We start from the raw sequence: 26,895 nt of genomic DNA, 5'->3' as shown, positions 1-26,895 counted from the left end.
TTAAATTATATTTTTTCATGGTAGATTAACAAATATAAGCAACAAGTAATGTTTATAACATGCCTTGTATATCAACAAGAAAGAGATACAAGAAGGTTCTCAACTATGATGACACAAGATTCAAAAAAAAATTATTGATTAATAGCACACATGAAAAATGATCCCAATAATATTCAATGGTCCAAATCCCTTTAATAGATAATGTAATACTCACAATTTGAGGTAATTATCTTGGAGGATTTAGAAAATTGATCATTTCAAATGCTATAAATGTGTTTTTTTCAAATGACAAAAAGAAACAAAGATGTTATTTCATCTAAATGTTTCCCATACAAAGTTGAAAAACAACATCATTTTGTACTTTCTTTAACATATTTATCCAATTGAAAAATAGAAACTTCTCGACTACCTTCAGTAATCTCAATTAGGTTATTAATTGTCATCCTTATAATTAGTCTCCAATTTGGTGAAAGCATTCCAAAACTATTGAAAAGAATTTGTATCAAGGAAAATGGATTAAAAAATAATGTAGTAATGGTTGTTTATCTCACACTTCAATTTATCTAAAAATTGAAGCATACTTAATATTGTCTTGAAACTATATGCCCCAAACTCTTTAAACCTCAATATCAACTAATTGTCAATGTACCCTAAAATGGGTTTAACTTTTGTTCCTATCATACAATTCCTTTAAAATTGGGCTTATTCATCTTTGGATAGTATAGACTTTCTTTTTCATATAGTCCCCTCTCTCTTTCTATCTTTATTTCTCTATCTACCTATTCCTCTATTTCTATCTATTTTTCCTCTACTCCCCTCTCCTTATCTAAGTTGCTACTTTTATCTACCTTAAACCATCCACATTTTAGGTAGGAACTTTGGCACTTTGTATCTCTTGTTACTATTTCACACCAAACACTAGGGGAGAGGACCTAGTACTTAAGCACCCTAAATTCACACTTATCAAATTCTTACATAAAAATTTCAAATCACTCCCACTTTTTTACAATGTCTTACTTGGTGAGTCATCTACTTATAACTAAGTTTTCAAGTCCACATAATCAATTATGATGCCACATCAGCATGTCTTTTTTAAGTTGTCTAAAAAGCCCAAATACAAAGTGAGACCAATGGTTGCGCATAAAGGGTACCCATACTTTCACAACTAATGTGGCATCACATCATTGATTAGTTTTTACAACTAAGGGTACGTTTCATTCAATTTTGGGTAGTCATCATTGTAATAACAACTTTAAAGTTATAAGTATTGGTACAGTGTTGTCAAAAAAATTGGGCATTAAGTCAATAACTATAGGTATAAAGTCAACAACTCCTATCACAACTATTGAAACATGTTCAAGTATTGGGTCCTCTCCCCTACTGATTAGCACTCACAAATGATGACTAAGTCCAACTCTAACATATTGACCATCAATTAAAAATTCTCATAATTCTAACCATAACTATTCAACCACCATTTAATTTTCAAATGTATAACATTAATACCCTAATAAGAAAATATTCCAAATTATGTTTATGTGTGCAATTTATGAAGAATAAAACAATCTACTTTAGTTAAACATAATTAATCATTGATCTTATTATCATACATATAATATGTAGTGACAAATTCTCACCAATTATGGCACATGAAAGAATACTTAATATTAATCAAATGTAACTTAATGTTGATCACATGATACTTAGTTTAATATTCATAATAATATTAATTCGAGCATTATTTAAATATTATAGCCTTCTTAATATGGTGTAGATAGTCCACGTGGAAACTATTTTCTTTGGATATCATCAAACTCCAAATTACTTCTTGTTCTATGTATTCAACTACCCAATCATAATAAATGTTTGGATTACAAATAATCACTTATAGAACGTCATCTACATTATAGTAGACACTTTAAATCTAAAGTTTGACCTACAAGTTTCTATAAAGGAATTTCTCACTTAGTTTTGTAAATTTGATATTTGAATCCAATAAAATATTTATCTACCATTATTTTCATACCAATATAATATATATTTCTATGGTTTTATAGGTATGAGAGGAGATCCTAAGTTAATAATAAATAAATAAACAAGTTATGCTAAAAAAATTTATTGAAAATTTATTTTATTATATGTATGTGTGTATATGCATATTTGTATGTGTGAAAAATTACCTATTGCAGTCATTGATTATTAATCTCCTATCATAAATAATTATTAAACTACCAAAAATAAATTCTCAGCTAATATCAAAAAATAACACAACTACAACTTCACTTATAAAATTTAGAAAGAAATGCACAACACAATGAACGCAATACTTTTGGACAAATTGTCCCTAGAAAAACCCCTAAGGGAAAACCAGTTCTACAAATGAGGAATTATATTAAACTTCAACAAACCAAGAGATACAAAATTCCTTGCTTCTCACTGGCAGAACTCTGACAACCTCCTAATTTCTCCTGCTAATATTCCCCACTACTATTCCCACGCTAACACTGCACCCTTGCTAACACTACAAGATTGTTTGCTAATACTACAAACTTACAAACTCATTTGCTAGCACTGCAAATGTTTTTGCGAACTTCTTGTTCTCCAAAAGCCCCCTAGACTCCCTTTTATACTACTCTCATTGGTAAACCAATAGTCAAGATCAATTTACAATTGACGGTTGAGATATAAAACATCTTACCAACCCTAAAAAAATTTGGTTTCTAGTTGCTTCTAAAAGAAGTTAGTTATTTAATAAATAATTGTCCTTACTCTAACCAATTTTTTAGCAAAACAATTATTTACTAAATAATTGCATATGGATGAACAGTTGTCCAAGCTACCAAAACTAACACTCCCTCTTAGTGAGGAAGTTGTTCTACATGACACCCAACTTATCTCTGAAAAAGATGAATTTTGTCTTCCCCAATGCCTTCGTCAGAATGTTTGCTACCTGCTCCTCTATAGGTATGTATTGTAGCTGAACAACTCCCCATTGTACACAATCTCTGATGAAGTAATATATGATGTCTATATGTTTAGACCTATCATGAAACATCAGATTCTCACACAACTTAATGCAACTCTGATTGTCACAATGTATCACAATAGTCTCAACCTTTTGACCAAACAAAGCCATATAGCTTTAGATGTCGCCATACTAGCTGCTATGTATTCTGCTTCTACTAAACTCAGAGCCATAGACTTCTACTTCCTGGTGAACCAAGAAACAACTCCTGATCCCAAGCTAAAACAACATCTTGAGGTGCTCCTTTTGTCTATTGTACTTCCTACCCAATCTACATCAGTATAGCCTATTAACATGATACCTTCACCTCGAACATATTTAATCCCATACTTAGTTATACCACAAGTAATGCAACAAATGCGTAGTCATTGTTTAATGCATTCTCTTTGGTTCAACCATGAACTGACTAAGAGAGTTAACTACAAATGCTATATCTGACCTAGTGTTGACCAAATACATAAGTGAACCAATCAACTATCTATATAAAGTGGGATCTACATCCTTCTCTTTGGATGTATCTACCTTCCTCCAACTTGTGATCATGGGTGTCGACATGGCTTTGCAATCCTCCATCCCAAATTTCTTCAAGATTTTAATGCAATATTTCTCTTGACCAAGGAAAATCTTCCCATCTATCTACCTCACTTCCATGCCTAGAAAGTAGTGCATAAGTCTCAAATCCTTCATCTCAAACTCTTCTACAAGGTTCCTCTTGCAATCCACTATGAACCCTAGTGAACCTCTAAGAAACAGGTTGTCCACATAAAGAAAAAGAGAATCTCACCCCTAACCACCAAGTAGTAGAGGTTAGCATCCACTTCACTCTTCACAAAGCCCATTTTCTACAAGTATGTATCAATGCACTCATACCACGCTCTAGGAGTCTGCTTGAGTCCGTATAATGATTTCTTCAATTTGCACACATGGGTCTCTTTGCTATGTGCTACAAAGCCTTCTAGTTGTTCTATGTATACCTCCTCCTTTAACTCACCATTAAGGAATGTTGTATTGACATTTATTTGATGGATCTGCCATCTCATCTATGCTACAAGTGAGATTATAGCTCATATAGAAGTATATCTGGCAACTAGAGAAAATGTCTCCTCATAAGCTATTCCCTCCTTTTGGGAGAACCCCTTTGCCATGAACCTCGCCTTGTATTTCTCAATGCTACCATCTACACCATGTTTTATCTTATAAATCTAGCATGATCCAACTACTGCCCTATTTGTTGGTCTAGGAACTACCTCCCACATATTATTTTGCATTATTGAGGAATATTCCTCAACCATAGCATCTCACCATACCTGATGTTCTATAGCTTCCTGATAGCTAGAAGACTCACTATCTACCAACTGACTGATTAATGCCACATAATCATTGAACTTGGATGGCTATCTCCATCGTCTAGTACTCTTCCTAGGAGCTTCCAAAAATTCTTGAGTATCCCTTTATGTATCTGGAACCTCATGATTCCTGTTGCCAACTCTAGAGGATGAAATGTCAACCTCTAAGTCCTTTAGATGCATTTTCTATTATACCAATTACTCCATACTCTATGAATCTTCACTACTTGAGTCTACACTCATACTGGTAACTATACTTGAGCTTTATTGCCCTTGAATTGGTCTTGGAGCTTCCATTGGTTGCTCACTCTAATCATCTACTAGAAAATCTCTAGATCTCCTGAATGCCTTGTCCTCCATGAACTTGACATCATGTCTGACAATAATTATTTTAGTCCCAGGATGAAAATCCTATATGCCTTTGAGGTCTCATTGTACCCAACAAAGTATCCCCTCTCTACAGTCTGATCTAACTTTGTACGTGTGTCTCCAAGAATATGACAATATACCAAACTCCCAAATATCCTAAAGTGACCAACATCAGGCTTCTTCCCTAGCACCTTGTGTGGAACTCTATTCTAGATGTAGACTGTTGTATTACATGCCTCTACCCATAAGTAACGGGGCACGTATTGGACATGTAGCATAGTTCTTGCTACCTTTGATATAGAATGGTTCTTCCTCTCAGCAACTCCATTCTGCTACGGATTGTAAGGAACAATCCATTCTCTCTTGATTCCTTCTCTGGTATAGAACCCCTAGAATACATTTCCTTTGTACTCACCTCTATTTTCTGGCCAAAGAACCTTTATCTTCTTTCTTGTCAAATTCTCCACAAGAGCCATGAACTCTTGGAATTGACTAAAAACCTCATCCTCAGTCTTCAAGAAGTATATTTAGGTCTTTCTGGAGAATCATCAATAAAAGTAACATAGTACTCATATTCTCTAAGAGATTTCATTGACGTCAGTTCAAAAACATCTGAATGTACTAGATCAAGAATACCCTTAGATCTAGTGTCACTCCTTGGAAAAGATGCTTTCACCAACTTCCCCAACACTCATCCCTTACATCATCATGCTCTGTGCTCACCTCTAGAACACTCGTCACCATCTCATTAAGCAATCCAAGTGCACCATGATGAATATGGCCCATCCTCCTATGCCATAGCTCTCCAACACCTCTAGATTATTGTTGCTCATGAGTGCCTTAGGATTATCAAACTGCAACCTATAAAGGTGACCATTCCTAACTCCAATAGTTATGGGTGATTTCCAATCCTTATGCTTAATCAACACATTTGTCCCTCTAAAGATTACATTATACCCCCTATCCTAAAGGACAGATATAGAAATCAAATTCATACCTAAGCCTAGCACATACAACACATCATGAAGTGGGATTATCTTTCCATTCTCCCTCTGAAACTAAATAGTCCCTTTCTCAACTAGGTTGAGTTTGGACAAGTTTCTCATAGAAATCTGGATGTTGGTGTCCTCCTCCTTGTAACTAGAGAATTACTCTCTAACTTCTATCATATGAAATGATGCCCCACTATCTATATGCCAAACACATTATGAGGTTGAGCTAACCATACAAGCTATGAGTGCAAACTCATCTTCCATTCTACTGGAGAGTTCTTCTGCACTTTTTGAAGTTAGCACCTACTTCTTACCCTTCTTCCTCTCTGAGAAATCACTGACATAGTGGCTAAACTCATGACATCCAAATAATTTGACCTTAGAAAGGTCCTTCTTCTTCTTCTCACTTTGTGAATTCAATCCTTTGCTAGATCCCTTCTTTGCTTTCCCTTTACCCCTTAGGGCAATGTTTTCCTAATCCACCTTACTTTTTTTACTCTTGTTGGCCCCATTGAGAAGACTTATTATAAACTCCTCCTGAGTGAAATCAGTCCATAGTCAATCCCAACTTGGTAAAGTATCTCATCCACTAACAACTTGAATGAAGACACTCCATTGTTTAGTAAACCCATTTAGGGCTATTCTCCCTACTTTGTCATCACTAGGACTATCTCCAACAACTGCTAACTCATCCTTGAGAAGTCTAAGCTTGGTGAGGTAACTTGTAATGTCTCCTCCCTGGTTCATCTGGGTATTCTTTAGCTTCTCTCTGAGAATCATCTTCTTGTTGGTGGTAGCATTCTGGTATAGATTCAAAATGGCATCCCACATCTTCTTTGCTATATCTAGCTTTAAGATATGTGGAACAATATGATCCTTGACACCATCAAGGATAATCCTCCTCACCTTGACATCATCCTTCTTATATGTTTCAAGTTGTGTTGCATCCATTGGTATAGGTACAACACTGGTAGCATAATTCTTGATACCATTCTCTTCCAACAATAAGAAAATTATGGCATTCTAGACACCAAAATTTGAGGCACCATCCAATCTATCCTGATCTCTGAAACCAATTGAAGCCATCTCAATGGATTCAAGAAACAATAGATCTAAAGAGATCAAAATTTCTTTCCTAGGGAAAAACTCTTCTACCCTCAACAATACTCTGATACCATGTGAAAAATTACCCATTGCAGTCATTAATTATTAATCTCCTATCATAAATGATTATAAATTGTCAAAAATAAATTCTTAGCTAATATTAAAAAATAACACAACTACTACTTCACTTATAAAATATGAAAAGAAATGCACAACACAATGAACACAATATTTTTGGACAAATTGTCCTTGGAAAAACTCCTAAGGGAAAACTAGTTCTATAAATGGGGAATTATATTAAAATTCAACAAAATAAGAGATACAAAATTCCTTGCCTCTCACTGGCAGAACTCTGACAACCTCCTAATTTCTTCTGCTAATATTCCCCACTGTTATTCCCATGCTAACAATGTGCCCTTGCTAACACTACAAGACTGTTTGCTAACACTGCAAACTTACAAACTCATTTGCTAGCACTATAAATGTTTCTGCAAACTTCTTGTTCTCCAAATGCCCCCTAGACCCCCTTTTATACTACTCTTGTTGGTAAACCAACGGCCAAGATCAATTTACAATCGACGGATGAGCTATAAAACAACTTACCAACCCTAACAAAATTGGTTTCTACTTGCTTCTAAAAGAAGTCAATTATTTAATAAATAATTGTCCTTACTCTAACCAACTTTTTAGCAAAATAATTATTTACTTAATAATTGCATATGGACAAACAACTGTCCAAGCTACCAAAACTAATAGTATGTGTGTATTTATGGTAGTACATATAGTTAAAAATATTTTTGGTAGATATATTTCATGGGTCATTTGAAATATGGTCTACTATTCTAGCTAAAAGCCTTCTATTCCTACTATTATTGTCTACACTGCATACAACATGGCAGTCAATGGGATAAATTATGACTTTTGCAAGCTCATCAAAAAGAAATTTCTAAAGAATTCGTATTAATACAGACGAGTAAGACTAAGGTCATGTTATATTTTAGAACCCTTAAAATATCTTTGCTCTTTTACTTCGTGCATGAGATGTATGTTCTTCTGAGAAGCTGTTCTCACATTAGATTGTTTAGCAAATGAGAGGGTATCCTAACACTATAGCTCAAAAATGATATTCACTTCATTTTTCTCTCTATTAAAGCATAAGATGCACAATTGACTTAAAATTCATAGTTGAAAGATATGAGGATGATATCACATTTATATTCATAGTTGACAAATGTATAATGGAAGTGGTTATACCACAAACTCAATGTATACTCAAATTAGGGGGTGAAGTTTTCAAAGATCTTGTTAAAAGACATGCAAAAGTTCTTTCAAAGATTTCAAAAGATGTCTTAGAGATGAGGGTTGGTATATTTGATGTTCCTATTTCTAAATTAAAATTTAATAATAAATAATTAAAATAAACAATAATATTGTATAGTATGATTTAATTATATTATTAATGTATTAATAAAACTATATAATATATTAATAGTTTTCTTAAAGATTCACTTTTTTAATATAGTTATTTCTAAGTGGGTCATGGAAATTATATCTTTAGTGCTTTTATGGAATAAATTGACACTATTTCTAAAATTAATATTAATTAAAACCTAGGTCTAGTCGTATTACTTTATGATTGTATCTAGTTTAGCTTGGGTGATGGATTTGTTAAAGATTTTAATTTTTTCTTATCTTATAATTGATTTTATAAATTTTCAAATTTATTTAGAGTATAATTTAGATTACTTTTTTTAATAATCTTCCATGTTGTCTAATGTGGGGATTCACTATCAACCTTGGAATACAATGTACAAGCAGGAACAATCTCAACTCTAAGTTAATATTCACCCCCAACAACCATAGATAATCAGATGCTACAAGGTGTGACATATTTGTGACATAAATGCACATCCAATGAGGAGAACTCTGGTCTTACCAAAAATGCAATGGGTCAATATTAATTGCATGTCAAAATTGTCCTTATGTAAGGCATTTCTAGGTGATAAAAACTTTAAATTTCTATAAATATAATCTATTCACTATTTATAATTAGAACATAACTCAATCTATGTTAAGAAAGCATTGTGATCACAAAGTAGTTTGAAGTCTAAATATATTAAATTATTTTCTTAGATATATTCAGATGTATAGATATATGATAAATAAGTCCAAGTTCATTAAATGATTACAATAATAGATTATGTATTTTCCTTATCATATTTTATTTTAGATTTAAAAATAAAATCTATTGATAGCAATAATAAATTATATAGGCAAGAGCCTACAACACAATAGTACCTTGTGAGCCTCTCATGTGGAAGGTCTTGGGTTCGAAATCGCTTTAACACATAAAATAATTAATTACAATAAATAACAATAATTAATCTAGACTTCAACCGTTTAGCGATTAAAAATAAAATATCAATTAAATAATATATAACCACTAGATAAACAACAATATAAAAATAAATAAATAATAACAATTTGTAATATATAATTTATAATCTAAAAGATTAAATTTAAACTTAATACAAATGAAATCATTAGAAAATGACTTCGATGGGAGCTATTCATTGGTTCAAGAACAACAAAAAACATATCACTCTCAACAACCTAATTTCATTGTCAAAATTATTACTTGAAATATGATAATAAAATTATCAAACATTTCCCAAACTTAAATAATAATAAAATTCTATTACTTTGAAATGCAAATTATGTCATTACTAACTCAAAAGAAACTTAGTGTAAGACTATAGTCATGTTATAACTTCTTAGAAGATGCAGAATTGAAATTGCTTCAATATAAAATATATCACCCTTATGAACTTAAGAACATACAAGAAGAAATAAATTTTTATTATCTATATTATAAAGTCAGAAATGATTATCCCAATAAAATATAATTTTCAACAACTTAAGCACATACAAAGAAGGCACCTTTTTAGATTATTTGTGTTGGAAAGCACAAAAGACTATTCATAAATTGTAGCAACAAATAATTGGTCTCCAAGAGATAGAGATGGCATTTCTCACATGGTATTGGTAAAGAGAACTAGGGTAAACTTACATGATAAAAAATGCTTATTTTATAGTGTTTTAACTATCATTTACTCATTCTTGCCCTATTAATATGTGTGGGAGGGAACTAAGAGTTTGTATCTTTGTAAGTATTAGTTGAGCAACATGTTTAGCTTATATTTGTTTGAAGCTTGGACTGCCATTCACATTGTAATGGTGGCGGGCTTACTACTCATCACCATTAAATCTAGATCATCATTAAAGAAGAAGAAATACCCACCTGGTTAGCTTTTATGTTTCTTGTATTCTTTATCTTTGTTCTTTAACTTGGAAATGTGATAATCTAACCCAAAAAAAACTATGATATTTCTTGCATTCTCATCTTTATTCTCTAAATTTGAATTGTGATAGTATGAAAAAACTATAATATTTCTTGCATTCCTTATCTTTGTTCTCTAACTATGATATTTTTTGCATTCTTTATCTTTGTTCTCTAACTATGATATTTCTTGCATTCTTATCTTTAACTCTCTGACATTAATTTGTGATCATAATTTATGAATGTGATAAATGTTGTTGTGGGGGCATGGATAGTTGTGAGGGATCTTGTTTTGTTCAAGGATAAGGTGCCTCACAGAACATTTTATCAAAGGGCTAAATTGTATGGTCCTGTTTATTCTATTCGTACTAGACTTAAATCTGTTGTTGTTGTATTGAATTCAGCCAAAGCCGCAAGACAAGTAAGTTGTTTGTATAAATCTGCCTACTTTTAATCTCATTCATCTTTCTTCTTTGCATTCAAAAAAAGTGTGCTGATGGGTTATCAGTTCATGGAGTTGTGATTGTTACCTACGAACTCTTTGCTTTCACTGCTCAAGTTTCCTCTTTTTCTTACCTTCTTTTAACTTGTATATCTTGATAATAGATCATGGAGTTTGATTGGAAGTATTTTCTCATTCTTGATTTCATTCTCACATCTTGATAATAGATCATGGAATTTGATTGGAAGCATTTTCTCGCTCTTTCTTTAATTCTCATATCTTAATAATAGACCATGGGATTTGATTGGAAACATTTATTCACTCTTACTTTTATCCTCATATCTTGTTAATAGATCATAGGATTTGTTTGGAAATACTTCCTCTCTTGCTTTTATTCTCAAATCTTGATAATAGTGTAATAGGCCCAAAGAATGTGAAATTGAAAAATATAAATTAAAAGAGCAAAAATATAATACTGAAACTATTGATTCAGATCATTCGGATACACATATAATTGAAACTAACAATGATAGTGAAATCATACTGAATTGCTGGAATGATATGAATAATACTGAATCATTACATTGATGTCTGGGCATCTTTATATAGTTTTAGTTTCTCTTACAACAACTGCTTATGGGAATAACTTCCCAGCAACTATATACTAAACTAATTTTATTCATCTAATCTAAACACAAAAACTAACCTAATTAATGTAATAAACCTAACATTCCCCCCTTATTACATTAATTCAACAATCATTCTTGCTAACCTAATTAATGTAATAAGTCCAACATTCCTAACCTAATTAATGTAATAAGTCCAAAATTCCCCTCCTTATTACATTAATCTAACAAAATTGAAAAGCCTTCACCAATATTACAAACTTTGATGAAGCTCCATCTTTGAAAGTAGTCTGCAACTTTAGATTGCAAATGCTAATCTTGAAGTCAAGCTCCTTTACCAATCTTTAAAAGTAGTTTGCAACTTCAAATTTCAAATCTTAATCCTGAAGTTGACCTCCTTCACCAATCTTTGTAAATAGTCTGCAACTTCAAATTTCAAATCTTAATCCTAAAGTTGCCCTCATATTCCAACTTCAGACTATAAATCTTGAAGTTGACCTCATAATAACATTGTTTCTACCTCTCATACACAACGAGACATAGTTTCCTCCAAAATTTCACATCTTCATGGAGTGTGCCTGATGCCTCCTTTAGTGCTGCACATGAGATGCCTTTCCTCCGAAAGTCCATATCCTCTTCGTGTGTGTCTAACACCTCCTCAAGTGTCGTAGAAACAATCACCACTAATATGTTTGGACGTCTTTCCTCTAAAAGTTGACATCTCCTACGAGTGTCTCAAATGCCATTGTTGAAATCGTGCCCCACCCCCCTCACTCAATAGAAGGAAAATCATGTAGCCAAGCCCCCTCTTTTCTTCAAGGACACAAATCTATCAATTCCCCTCTTATCTTTAGGGAGGAATTGGCCAAGCCCCAACTTTACAAGGACACAAATAGTTGCTTCCCATGCAATAATCATCTCTGAGGGAGAAGCTAGCTCGAGATGATAAAAATCCTCCAACCTCCATTGCCTCCAGCCTCCTATTTACTTCTATTCTTTATAGCAAAAAAACTTGTAACTTTTTCACCAATCCACATACAATATCCCATAAAAATTTTTCAATCAAAAGAAACTGTATCTTAATTTTCCATATGTAGAATGTAACGCTATACTAAAACAAAAATAATAAATAGGAAACCAAGAACAAGCATAATGAACAATTTTTTTTTTTTTTTTAAATCAACTTTTACAAGAATAAGAACAATGATTGAGTCACTCTCAATTTGTAAACCTCAAAATAGAAGAAGATATCATCCAAATAAATTTCCATAATGACGTTAACACATAAAGAGTTCAGTACAATAATGAAGTACGATATCATTCTTAAATGCCTATGTCCAACATATGGACTCTACAAGTAACAAATTCTATTTCAAGAAGTAACTTCAACAATCATCCTTAGCTACTTGTTAATCGACTTGAAACACCTGAAACACACACAAAAATGCAACACACACAAAGAAGGCTCAGTACACACTGAGTTAAAAAGCGTAGTCCACCTGCATACATGTTAGAATAAACATATACAAAACCATAATGTAGATATCTGAACCACACAACATAGTCCAATTCTAAAATTAATATGCAAGATGTAACCATCTTCTTAACAATGCAAAATTAAACTCGCACTAAGAATAACTAGTAAATGAATCATATATATACTGAGGTGTCATCACTATGGTGCTAAGATACTGCATCCGTATATGGTAAGCTCATAGACAACACATAGTGGGATTCTCTATGGTACTCGTGAAATGACGTAATAGAGACTTGCCTTGTTCTCCATACTTAACCTTACTAGTTTAAGTCATAGGTAAGGCCAATTATCTTTTGTATGTAATTAGCCCACCCAATTCATCTTAAAATTATCACTGAATTAATTAACTGAATAGGATAATTTGATATTCATCCACCTTGATATATGTTCATTATAGCTATCCTTAAAATACACATCAAACAGATATTCTAAGAATGCACATGCAACGAATAACAAGTCAGTTTTCACATGATATTACATTCTTCATCTTTTGAAAATCTCATCTTCTACTGCCAAATTTGAAAGTAAACGTAGATTATTTTAACAACAAAAATAAATACTACAATATTACGATCTCGTAAATATAACTAAATTGTTACATCAGTTTAATGATATTTACTAGTCGTAGTACTATACTACTTATTCCTATTGTTATAATAAACTAAACTTATCCTTCGAAATGACCTAAGATAATAAAACAATTTACATATGATATTCTTTCTTTAAATGACATATCATCAAACATATATCATAAATCTGCCTCATTACTTGAAATGACTTTCCATTTCAATTATGAACTGAAATACATCTTTATAATAAAAATTTTGTTTCAAACATCTTATCTCAAAACAATCCATAAATGCTATTAACAAACTTCATAGCAAAATTAAACATAATTGAATCCAAGTGCAACCAATGTTTTAATAGATGATCATTTACAATGTTATTGAATATTCAAGTGTCTATTGAAGTTATACCACTGTTTGACAATAAGCCACCACCCAATTATAACTACAACAACATATAAAAATACAATATCTGAGATCAATTCAAAATGCAATTCACAAATATGCAATGTACTTACATCATACCAATGACCAAAAGTAAATAGGATGCAAATCCCTAAGCCATAAGTAGCACACAAACTGTTCACACAATGACCCTGTCGATATTGAAATAACAGCATCTATCCATGTCTTTGTTTATAAAAATAATGTCTTATTCAGTTATGAATAGTTTCACAAAAAATAATTAATTACAACTCAATTTCCATCATATATTAATGGTTAATTTACACTATCGCAGAGAATTTTCTACTTGATTTGAACTTCCTTTTAACTATTTGACAAATGTCATTATCATCAGTTGTCGCATACTATTCACTATATTATTGATTTAAATACATAATGACCGAGCTATGAAATTCAAGCATACTATCTATTATAATGACTTAACCCTCAGTTTAAATTATTTATATCTTAAAAAGAGAGTGATTGTGCCCTTAATCAGTCATGAGTCTACAAACTAATGCGAGCTCATGACTATGGCTAAACCACACATATCTATGAACTCTAAGATATGGGTTCCCTCAGAGCTCGGTCCTGACAAAGCCGAATACCCATAAGTATATCATAATCACTTGCATACTTACTGTCGCAAGCATGAAGCTCCGAACAGGTTCAACTCGGAGAAAGAAATGTATGTTTAGGGAAAAGCCCAAACAAATATACATATAGCAACACCCAAAATAATATCTCCATAACTCCACATTCAAAGGTGGATATATACAAGGCTAAGCATCGCACACAATGCCATGCTCTGCATATAACCATCCTTGAGTGTAAATTCACATCATGAAAAACTGATAACCATTTGCAACATGCTAATCGATATCACAATGCAATTGTAAACAGAGAGAGAGTAGGGTAAGAAATTGCCCCTACGTGAATACAGAAGATGGAAAATGCTCAATACAATGATCTACAATGAAGCTCAATGCCAAAGCTCAAAAAGCCAAGTCAAACTGGTAACAATCTTCGCAATGCTTACACACATAACTCGCAAATGACTTCACAATGGAGTGAAGCAGAAAAACCCAACAATAACAATAGACAACTTTTGATGAGTAACTCCATCATGCTTAACCACATATGCAAGTTTCCTCTTCCAACAAAACCCTTCATTATGTCGATACCTCAGCAACAAGATCACAGATGTTAAGCAAAACAGAGCAATGCGGCCAAGTTTTCGGCCCAAATTCTGCAAAAAACCCAACTCACAACAAGAAATGGCCAACCAAACCTTAAGTGCCATAATTCCTCATAAACAAGCATTTAATACACATCAAGTATCACAGAGCCGTGTATTCGGTGGTGCCAAAACTACTACCATGAATTTGGCTTTCAAAACAATGAATATGTTCCCTCTTTCATGGCATTCGATACCCATTTAGGGTTGCATGTCATTTAAGAATATATTAAACCCCTCTTTCATAACATATGTATAATCTATACCCACTACAGGTTATTAAACCTTTAAAAAAAAAATGCATATAAGTTATGTAATCAAAACCAACCTAAGGTTTTATGAAATAAAGAGTATCTAAACCCTTCACATCATATATCTATATGCTATACAGAAAAACAAATCTAATGCAATAATTCCATCCCTTCTCAATCACGAATATGAAAATACAATGACAAGTTCCAAATACATAAAACATATTAACATACAAATGTATTTGCAATGTCAAGTTAACATACAATATATAACAGAATATAGTTACAATAAGTTTGAAACATAATAAACATAATCGATACCCAATCAACATGCAATTAATTATATGCCAGTTTCAAATCATAAAATCCTAAATCATCTTAACTGCTAATAAAATAGTTCTAAACAAAAAATACGTTCAACTTAAGTCTCGTGTTCCAAAGGACAATAAAATAACCAAGTTTTTCAGAAATAAAAATATAACATTTGAAAGGAACTTATAATAACAAAGTCCTAATATGCAGAAAAACCCAAAGTAGTGGTCAAGCATGACATAGAATTCAAAACCTTCAAACTTAGCAATAGTAGACATTTTATCCATTTTCTTCTTGATTGATTTGAAAGAAAATCAAGCAACTTAAATAAAATGCACAATGGAAAAGTGAACACTGCTTACAAATTAAAATGCATCCAAGGCTGTAGGAAATGGTTCTCCAAGAGCATATGAACCAAAGCAACTTACAAATTATGAAAGGCCAAGCAAAATCTCAGAATCATTACTCTTGCATTTATAATGAATGCAATGCCAACTTCACTGTTGCATACAAACATTATTGTCACTGCTGGTCACAACACATTTTCATCTCACCATTAACTCTCCATTGCCTATAAACCTTGCTCTGATACCACTATAACAAGACCAAAGAATGTGAAACTGAAAAATATAAATTAAAAGAGCAAAAATATAATACTAAAACTATTGATTCAGATCATTCGGATACACATAGAATTGAAACTAAAAATGATATTGAAATCATACTGAATTGTTGGAATGATATGAATACTGATATAAATAATACTAAATCATTACATTGATGTTTGGGCATCTTTATATAGTTTTATTTTCTCTTACAATAACTGCTTACGAGAATAACTTCCCAACAACTATATACTGAACTAATTTTATTCATCTAATCTAAACACAAAAACTAACCTAATTACTGTAATAAACCTAAAAAATAGATTGTGGAATTTGATTGGAAGTATTTTCTCATTCTTACTTTCATTCTCATATCTTGATAATAGATCATGGAATTTGATTGGAAGTATTTTCTGGCTCTTACTTTTATTCTCATGTCTTGATAATAGATCATGGAATTTGATTGGAAACATTTTTTCTCTTACTTTTATTCTCGTATCTCAAGATAATAGATCATAAATTTTGTTTGGAAATACTTTCTCTCTTACTTTTATTCTCAAGCCTTGATAATAGATCATAGAATTGTGATTGTTATCTACGAACTCTTTGCTTTCACTTTTCCTATTTTTTCCTTTACTGGCATATATTGCTAATAGATCATAGAGTTTGATTGAAAATATCCACACAAATATAGTATAAATGATTAAATCGAAAAGAAAAAAGAAAGAACAATTCATTATACACTCTAGAAATTTCACGATTTTAATATTTCTACTTTCTTTTCAAATAGTAGTACTTGAGAATGTAAATTATGGGTTGCAAGCAATGACAAATCATCATTCATCAATAATAGCCAAAAATCTGACCACAACCTTTAAAGTGTTGTCTTTGGATCAGATAATGGTGGCCTTGTCTAAGTATGGAAGAGATCACTGATTAATGAAGAAGCTTATGGTTTCTCACCTGCTTGGAACAACTCCTCAAGTAATGTCTTCAATTCCACTTCTTTTCATGCCTACTATTTAAAAGTTCCAAACCATTTTTTTAAACTGTTTTTGATAAGATTTATCTCTTTTCTTTCATTCCTTATAACATATGTTACATTTTCCTATGTAACATATCTTGAGCTCAAGGAGGCTCTGAATAATACACTAAACATGAGCAAGATCATTCTTCATCACTTGTTTCTCTTTGCTCTCAATCAAGTAACTTCCCTAACCACACTAATCTATGATATGGAAGAACTTTATTTGAAACATTTTAATTCACCATTATTTATGGCTTAGTATTGAGGTTTTTTATTTTTCATTAAAGAAGTGGCTAAGTGTTTGCTAAGGTAATACTATGGAAAGAATGTTAGTTCTGTGGGAAAATTAAATGCAGTGGATGTTTGCCCCTAGAGCCAAATGCTCACCTACCACCTCTGACACCCAGAACAAATAGAAACATAAATACGGTGGGTGAGATTTTGAAATAAAAAATGAGGGGGAAAATGGAATGTGACAAAAAGGGAATGTTTCTACATTCATTTTAATTCAGTTAGATTTATTCAGAGATTCAGTTTAGCAGAGCAAAGAAAAGGAAGAAGAAGAAAGTGGTCAGCAGATCCACTTGTTGCAGAGATAGAAGGAAGTATGTTTAGTGTCTCCAGTTGCACGTGACTTCCCCTGTTCACTCTGTGAGTTTTTTGTTGTTTAGTTTTGTCCTGTTGAAGTATTGATTGCTCCAAGCACCTTTCTATGTAGCCATTAGAGTTGCAGGTTTAAAGGTTTGAAGTATTAAAGTTGTTTGAAGTTTTACTAGTTTAGGGTGATTTTAGGGTTTTCTAGTTGAAGCTGAATGCTCCCAAATTTTGTAATAGTTTATATCAAAGATTGAATAGAAGGCAAGCAGGCATACTTGAATCCATTTCTCTTCCCTTTTTTATTGCATTCGACAAGTTTGTTTGGAAGTTTCAAGTATTGGCTCTTTGGTTTTAATGGTGAAAGCATTCACGTTGGAATTTCCTAAGTTATAATTTTTCAGTTGAACAGAACACTCGGCATCCTCTTTCTTAGTTGGAGCTGAGCTCACTTGGCATTTATTGTTGCCAAGAATTTACTTTGTGTGCCGAGCTTCCTGTCACTCGGCACCTGTTGCCTATCACTTGGCACCATCAAGTGCCAACCAAAACTGGCACTCGACACCTTCATGTGCCGAGCAATTTTTTAGTGCCGAGCAAATATTTTTAGGTTTAGGGTTGTGAGTTTTAAATTTTAATTTATATTTCTTACATGGTATCAGAGCTTTGAGGCCCCACATCCATAATGAGTTACGACATTTGTTTTCTTGGGATATTTGATGTGGTAGTAGATGCAGGAAAGATATGGCAGTAGCCACCATCCTTCAATGGACAAAATTATGATACATGGGCAAAGAAAATGAAAACCATTATGGTTGAAAATGATTTATGGGAGTTTGTGGTTAATGGATTCAATGATGTGACAGACCCAACTTAGTATGCTGCTCTCACAAATGCACAGAAAACTCATTTGAAAGAGTCAAGAAGGAAAGATGCTAAGGCATTAAGTTTGATCGAGGTAGCTATGACAGAGACAGTATTTCCAAAGATTGCAGTAGCAAATTATGCAAAGGAAGCATTGGATATCCTTGAGATGAACTTCAAGGGGACTGATAAATTCCACACAATAAAGTTACAAAATATAAGAAGGGAGTTTGAGAACCTTCAGATGAAGGAGAATGAATCAGTTGCAGACTTCAGTTCAAGGACCTCCAATGTGATTAACCAATTGAAGTCAAATGGAGAAGACTATCAAGAACAAAGGATAGTGGAAAAGATATTGAGGAGTTTACCTCATAAATATGACAATTTGGTCATGACCATAGAAGAGGCAAAAGACCTCACTATTTTGACAATGGATGAGTTGATGGGTACTCTTCAAACCCATGAGCATAGGATCAATAGATCCACATCTTCTTCTTCTCAAGACCAAGCATTCAAGGCATATTCAAATATCATAGGAAGAGGGAGAGGAAGAAATGGCTCAGGCAGAAACTCCAGAGGTAGAGGCTGAGGTAATGGAGGACAAAGAAATGCTGCAGCAGAAAGCTCAGGAAGAGTAAATGGAGCAAGTAGCACACAAAATACTTCAAGAGGAGGTAAGAAAAATTACAACTCAAATAAGATGAATGTAGAATGCTACTACTATCATAAATATGGGCATTATGCAAATGAATGCTGGAAGAAGCAAAATGATCAGTCAAGAAAAGAAAATGTGGCTAATGTGAACATGGGAAGTGGAAATAATGACACTGCTTTCATCATGTGTAATGTTGGTGAAGAAGGAAGCCCTGAGGTATGGTACCTTGATAGTGGATGTAACCACATGAGTGGTAATGAAACCTTATTTTCATTCATTGACAAGAGTTTCAAATCTAAGATTAAGATGGGTAACAATGGAACCCTACCAGTTGTGGACAAAGGATCTAGTATGGTCTGCACCAAGAAAGGTGACAAGAAGAAGCACAATTTGATGAGCATTGGTTAGCTCATTCAAAATGGATACAAAGTGCTGATGGAGAATGACATGTGTGTCATTCATTAAAAGGATGGGAGCAAGAACTTACTTGCAGCAGTTCAAATGACAAAGAACATAATGTTTCCCTTGAGGATAAAGACATGTTTCTCATCTCAAGTTGGTGTTGTACCTCCCACAAATTCAGCTCTAAGGAGTGTGATTGAAGACCCCTCATGGCTATGAAACCTTGGGTATGGTCATCTTGACTATGCTAGTTTAAATTTATTGTCAAATAAAAGAATGGTAGAAGGTTTGCCATGTATAGGAAATTCATGTGACAAGTGTGAGGCTTGTATTTTGGGTAAGCAACATAGGCTTCCCTTTAATTCTGGAAATTCTAGGAGGGCTAGATATCCATTAGAGTTGGTGCATACTGACCTAGTCAGTCCTATGCAAGTTACTTCCATTGGGGGGGAGTACTTATTTCATGACATTTATAGATGATTTTAGTCATAGGACATGGGTGTATTTCTTAAAGAACAAATCTGAAGCATTTGATAAATTTGTAGAATTTAAAGCCCAGACTAAAAGAGAATGTGGACACTATATAAAAGTCCTAAGATCAGATAGAGGAGGGGAGTATACCTCCAATTCTTTTGTAATTTTTTGTAGGAAACATGGTATAAAGAAAGAGCTCATATCCAGCTATACACCATAGCAAAATGGAGTGGCTGAAAGAAAGAATAGGACCATTGTTGAAATGGCAAGGAGCATGATGAAAGAGAAAGGTCTCCCAATTGAATTTTGGGGAGAGGCTATGGCAACAACAGTTTACCTAATTAATAGGTGTCCTAAAAAGGCAGTCCGTGATAGAATTCCAATGGAAGCATGGTCATGAGGAAGATGGATAGTTGAACACCTAAGGGTGTTTGGATGTGTTGCATATGCACATGTGCCTAAAGAGAAAAGGTAGAAATTGGATGAAAAAGGTGTGAAGTGCATCTTCATAGGGTACAGCTCAAAATCAAAGGCATACAGATTGTATGACCCATTGAACAACAAGATGACTCTCTCAAGAGATGTGGAATTTTTTGAAAATCAGTCTTGGTATGGACCAATTGATGAGTCACCAAGCACTTCTAGTAAAGTGCCAATTATGAGTGAAGAGGATGCTGATGAATAGCAAGAAGAAGGAGCAAATAGAAGAAAAGGCAAGCAACCTCAGTCATTGCCAAGTTCCTCTAGGCATGATCGAGTGTCAGTGACAAGTAATAGTCAAGATTGAGCTAGTCAGCAAAGTAGCAATAGTGAAGATTATGATCCCACACTCTCCTCCCTATTACCAAGAAAGACCAAGAGTCTTAGGGAGATATACCAAGATGAAAGGTATGAAGACTATGATGAGAGTGTTAATTTTGCATTATTTTCTCATAGTGATCCAATATATTTTGAAGAAGCTATTAAGGAGAAGAAATGGTGTAAGGCCTTAGATGAGAAGATAGATGCTATAGAAAGGAATGAGACATGGGAGCTAACTGATTTTCCTCCCAAGAAGCAAGTGATTGGAGTGAAATGGGTCTATAAGACCAAATGCAATGTTGAAGGCAAGATTGATAGGCATAAGGCAAGGCTAGTAGTCAAGGGCTACAAACAACAGTATGGCAGAGATTATGATGAGACCTATGCCTCGGTTGCAAGAATGGAAATTGTATGTGCTATCATAGCAATTGCAGCTCAACACAAATGGAAGGTATTTCAAATGGATGTGAAGTCCACCTTCCTAAATGGTATATTAAAAGAAGACATCTATGTGGACACTAATACATTAGGGGTCAATTTGCAACATCAATTTGTGACGACAAGAAAATGTAATGTGTTTTCGGTTTTTTTTTTCAATTTTAGCCCGATGCCGTCGCAATTGCGACAGAAGACGTCGCAATTGCGACGCCACCAGGATATAAGAGAAAAAAAACCGAAAAACCTCATTTGAAAGAAATCGACACAAGGTTCTTCGAAAAGGAAAGGTGTGCGGGAGACTTCAGCAACATTGAGAGGGGCATTGAGGCGCTAACTCGAGGCATTGAGAGGTGCTAACTCGAGGCATCTGTTAACTGCTTGTTTGACCTGCTATATTCTATGGGGATCTCTACAGTGAAAATTCCAAGGGAAACATTTAGAGGAGGATGGTGGCAAGGTGCAAAACAAACAAACCCATTACTGTTAGAATCCTTTGTTCTCCAATCATTATTATTATATATATGAAGTAGAAAATGGGAGGAGACACAACCATACCAGATGTAAATTATCTCCTGGCCGCCAAAAATGCGGTGGGCTCAAGCTATTTGCAATTTATCTTCCCATGTCCCACAGATGGTCATGCATTCTCATTATAACTATTAATGTTTCTCATGAATTCCCTTTCATTTCTTGAACAAGACACTTGTTTTTAAGTGTTTCCATTGCATGTCGAGAGCTCCATGCTGATGCTTCCCATACTTCCATGGCAGTGTGCTTGGATTTGTCAAGAAAAAGACATGTGAAATCCATGAAAATTTGTTGTTCCTCATAGTCCAATGCATCAAAGCTTATTTTATTTTGTATAGCCTTGGGTGGTAAGATCTCACTCCCCAAGCCCATTATGGTAGGATGGTAGCAATAGATTTACGACTATATATTAAAAATTTGGGATACAAGTTGGAAAATTGTTACAAGTATCCCATTACATGAGATCAAGATTCAAGTTTAAACATTCATATAATGAATAAAATTCAAAAATCATTGCTCAATATTCATTAATTCAAGTATAAAAGTAATAATAGAACATTATTTTCATTGGAAATGAAAGGCCCTAAGTCCACAAAATGGCTAGTAATAAAAGTACATTTGGTTGCATGTATCTTACACAGAAATGCAGTGGTATTATATATTTGGCATGTATCTATAGTATCTACCATAGCAGTAAAAATCTTCTTAGTAAAAAAAAGGCAAACCAAAAGATTCAAAAATTATCGAACTATCATGAACCAATCAAGAAAAAATCATATTTTCAACACACGTAAAATAAAGATGAAAAAATTAACAAAACATGGTTTTATAGAATAGCGATACAAAAAGAAAATAAAATGAAAGCTTATTCCATAAACTATTAGATGCATTTTTTCTTATTTATGTTCATATTGTATTTGATTAAATTGTATTGCACAATACATACTACACACTGCATAAATGATAACTAATTGTTGATAGTTTTCAATTACAATTTCCTTTGTATGAAATCAACCTAAAAACTAAGTACAAAGTTGCAAAAAATTCTATGTTCCTTTAGAGTCTTGAGAAGGGTGGGACCTAGGATCTTGATTTGGGGATGGTGGTTAGCAAGGGTTGATTTGGGGACAATCATTGGCATAGGTTTAGGGATGGAGCACCTAAAAGGGTCAAGAGGCAATGTCCCTTATAGGGATTTGGGGTTAGTACCCTCAGTAAGATTGACAAGCAACATCCCTTTTGTAATACATTGTAGAGTCAAGGGGAAAGTACCTTGCCATCAAGACCAAATTGAGCCCTTTAAAACCACACACACCCTTAGGGTACATGCCATCCATTATTTCATCACTACTTTGTTCAAAACTGAGTTCTCAATATTTCATTAGTCCTAACCAATATATTTATTCTTCAAAGAACTAATATTAAAGTTGAAGAATCTAATTGGATTTAATGATGGGCGTTGAAGGTTCTAATGATGGAGCTCGAGTCAAGATCTTTTGAGTTGTTCAACCACGTCACTATCATAGTTGCACTCCCTGAGGAGATAAAGATCATAATCATCAGGAACATCATCATTTTTAATCCACATAGAATCTAGATTGATCTCGTCAGGGTCATTGGTAGTCTTTATTTGGAACAATATGTTATCAATATATTATGAGAGATTTCAAGTCACCTCATTTTCATCCTCTCTAATGTTTGCAACAAAAGAGTATCTGTAAATTTGTATGATGTTCTGCACAGATTTAATTTCAATAACACTCGTTGAGTAGCATTTGGCCATGAAAGAGAAGAGGCAAAAATCCAAAAATCAATGTTTAGGTTGCTGTGCTTGCTGGCACATTTTGGCATGAGGGAGCAAGTACTAAAGTGTTGGGCCTATCATTCTCACAGAGGGTGCTCCTGAGCTTCCCATTTCTACAAATGGTGTAACACTTGTTTAATTGCATGTTTAGTTTGGCATGCAGATGAGCATGTGTAATATTTTTCTTGTAGATCTATTTATTTTTCTTGTAGGGAGACATAGCATAATAAAAGGAAATATGGTTAAAAGTATTTGTTTAGAGCTCATTTTCAAATTGTTTAAAAGATCACTCAAGTCATTCTTTAAATGTATGGATTTGTGGTTTTTTCTGTCAATGCAAATCATGCTGTTGTTAGTAGGCTTAATTCCTTTTGATTACTATCTACGACATTTTTTCATCTTCTTCATAGGGGCAGGAAAAGCCATACAAAAAGTTTCAAGCAGTCAATGTAGCTTCTGTTATTGTTCAACTAGTTAACAATATACCAAACAAATGCATCATTTATCCATCAGTATATTTTTACTATTTTTCTTAAGTTGACAATGCTTCTTTTTGAATCTATTTATGTTAAAGTAGGATTTATCAGCATTGACTGTAGAAAAAAAACAAGTTACACAGATGAAAACTTGCATTGTTGCACTTACAGCTCACATTTGACACTTGGAGTTGATATGCACATTTCTTTGAGGTGGGTGATAACAAAGAGCTCATCAATTTTCACTGTGTTATCTTATGGCTACAAGTCTACACCATTCTTCACTGTTTTTTATTTATACCTAATACAATTTTATTTTTCAAAATGTTTATCATTGCCACATTTTTTGACAGTTGGCTTCTTTGTATTAATGCCTATAAGGAGCCATTGGATAGTGGAAGATAAAGGTTATAAATCTCAGGTAGTTTTTGTGTGAGATCTCTTTTAGATTTGGCTATGTTACATGAAATGCTGAAGTAAGATGCATATCAAATATATAGTTGTGGCTTTTGTGTTATGTCCAACTCAGACATGGGCATTTCTGCCTACGGTTACGATTATGTGCATGATGAGCTTGACTTCATTTTTCATGCCTGGTAATGGGAATTGTCATATGTGCCTCATAGCCTAAAATTATATCTAGTTTAGGAGTTGGACAAGAGAATTGTGCAAAATATTACAACTTTTGAGTCTGTTGTACTTGGCCTTGCTAAGGCTGATAAGCTTATGAGATCTAGGCCCTAGTGCCCCAAACTTCGAGTCCAAGATTCTGAATCATTTTCCAAATAGTAATACTAATTAGGGTTTTTTTGATGGATTTTTTGTAAAATATTTCAACAAAAACACATAGAAATTTGCAGGTGGTTGGAGACAAGCAATTAATCAATTCTTGTTTTATTGCATGCTTTCTCTCCTGCTGGGATTTGTTTCTCAATAGATAATATTGTGTTTTCCAATTCATATTTGATATTACTCTTCATCTTTCTTCATATATCAATTTCTCACATAGTCTTTTTTAAGTTGTTTCTTGAATTCCTATTTATCTATTCGTAAGTTGTCTTTGCCTTTCAATTATGTAACACTTTTTCTACCTTTCCATTTAGTTATAATAAACTAGAATGTCTCCTATGGACTTTATATTCAAGCCTCAATCAAAGAACACATTAAAATAATTTTCATGCCACTGACATGACATATAAGTGACCTGAAACTAATTATAATTTAAAACAAGAATCCGTGGTTGCCCTTCTCTTTTACGTACTATCTGAGTTTTCCATTATTAATAGTCATATTAAGTTCCTTGGGATCCTAGTAGGGTATCTTCAAAAATGACCCATATTTTCACAACAATATGCCAGCTAATTAATTCGATTATAAGTTCTAAGGAGAACGGGAGAAGAATATATAGTCCAACAAGGAAAGCTTAAAGGAAACTAAAAACTTTGGCAAAAATAAAATAAAATAATCATCTGAGTTCATCCAATTTCTAGATTTCTTGGGAATTTGGTAGAAGCTCCTCTATTGTCTTGAGTATTTCATGCCAAATTATGGGCTCTCTTGTTAAATGAGCATACACAGTTTAAATGGTATTCTCTTACAAACTATTAGCTCTTTTTTTGCTCATTTAGCTAATTTCCCTACAGCTACGAGTAGAAATTAACAATAAATATTTGACATATTATCAGTGTTGATCTTCTTAAGTTGGGCACTGATTTCAACCCATTCTAATTGATTTGTATAGATTCTTATAACTAGTTCCATATATTTAATTACATTTAGACACTATCTTTTAATGCTTTATTTCAGTGTGCTACATATTCTATTTCATATTTGTGATATATGATGAAAGTATTATAACATATGGAGGAACAGTCCATGAGTGGTGTGGCCAATTGAAATGGTTTTAGTTTCAATTTTACACCATTTGATACAAATAATCAGTTTACCAATTAACCGCTAGGTTCATTCCATTTGCAGTAAAATCTTCATTACATAGAAAATGTTCACAAAATCTATGTCAATGCTCACGTGCATCCTCTTGGACTTATGCAAATCTATGTCAATCCTCACACATTTTCTTGGACTTACGCAGGAACTAGGCTACCCTACAGCTCTTGTTAAATATGTTATCAACTTGAATTTTCTATTAAAGGCTCTCATGCTGAATTGAAAGCCAGGTAAAGAAAAAGATATTATACACTATTTTTTTGGTACCCTATGCAGCACAACAATCTTGTTCTTACTATAAGAGAATTTTCTTTTCTTTTGTTTCATTGCAGATCTTCTGCTTGCACGAAGGTCTCTCCCCATCATTGGACACACTTGATAACATTTGAGCTTTGGATCGCATATAGGAAGTGTGTCTATACACATAAGTATAATGTTCTATGCTGCATAGATTTGAAAAGAAGATCACAACCATAACATTCAATTCTATGCATGATAGTGTCTTAGATCTGGTTCTATGTAGTGTTCTCTATTAGAAGAATTTTCTATCCTAGTTACTAAATAGTTTCTATTTGAAAGTATTTTGGTTGTACTGGCTATGTAGTGCCCGATCAAGGAACCCTTGGAACTAAGCGTAAAACATGCAGGGGATTTTGTTAAAGCAATTGCATCATTACACACTTAAATTA

At 33.3% G+C, this 26,895-nt stretch overlaps 1 pseudogene; it reads left to right on the top strand.

The window, feature by feature from the left end:
- Window positions 1–10,022: 10,022 nt before the first annotated feature.
- LOC149551043 (ent-kaurene oxidase, chloroplastic-like) overlaps window positions 10,023–26,895 on the top strand; it is a 51,620-nt pseudogene continuing 34,747 nt past the window's right edge.

Source organism: Cupressus sempervirens, chromosome 6 (genome assembly GCF_028749045.1).
Source record: "Cupressus sempervirens isolate cs-2001-9-10 chromosome 6, ASM2874904v1, whole genome shotgun sequence".
Taxonomy (NCBI): domain Eukaryota; kingdom Viridiplantae; phylum Streptophyta; class Pinopsida; order Cupressales; family Cupressaceae; genus Cupressus; species Cupressus sempervirens.
This window is presented reverse-complemented; position numbering and strand designations above follow the sequence as displayed.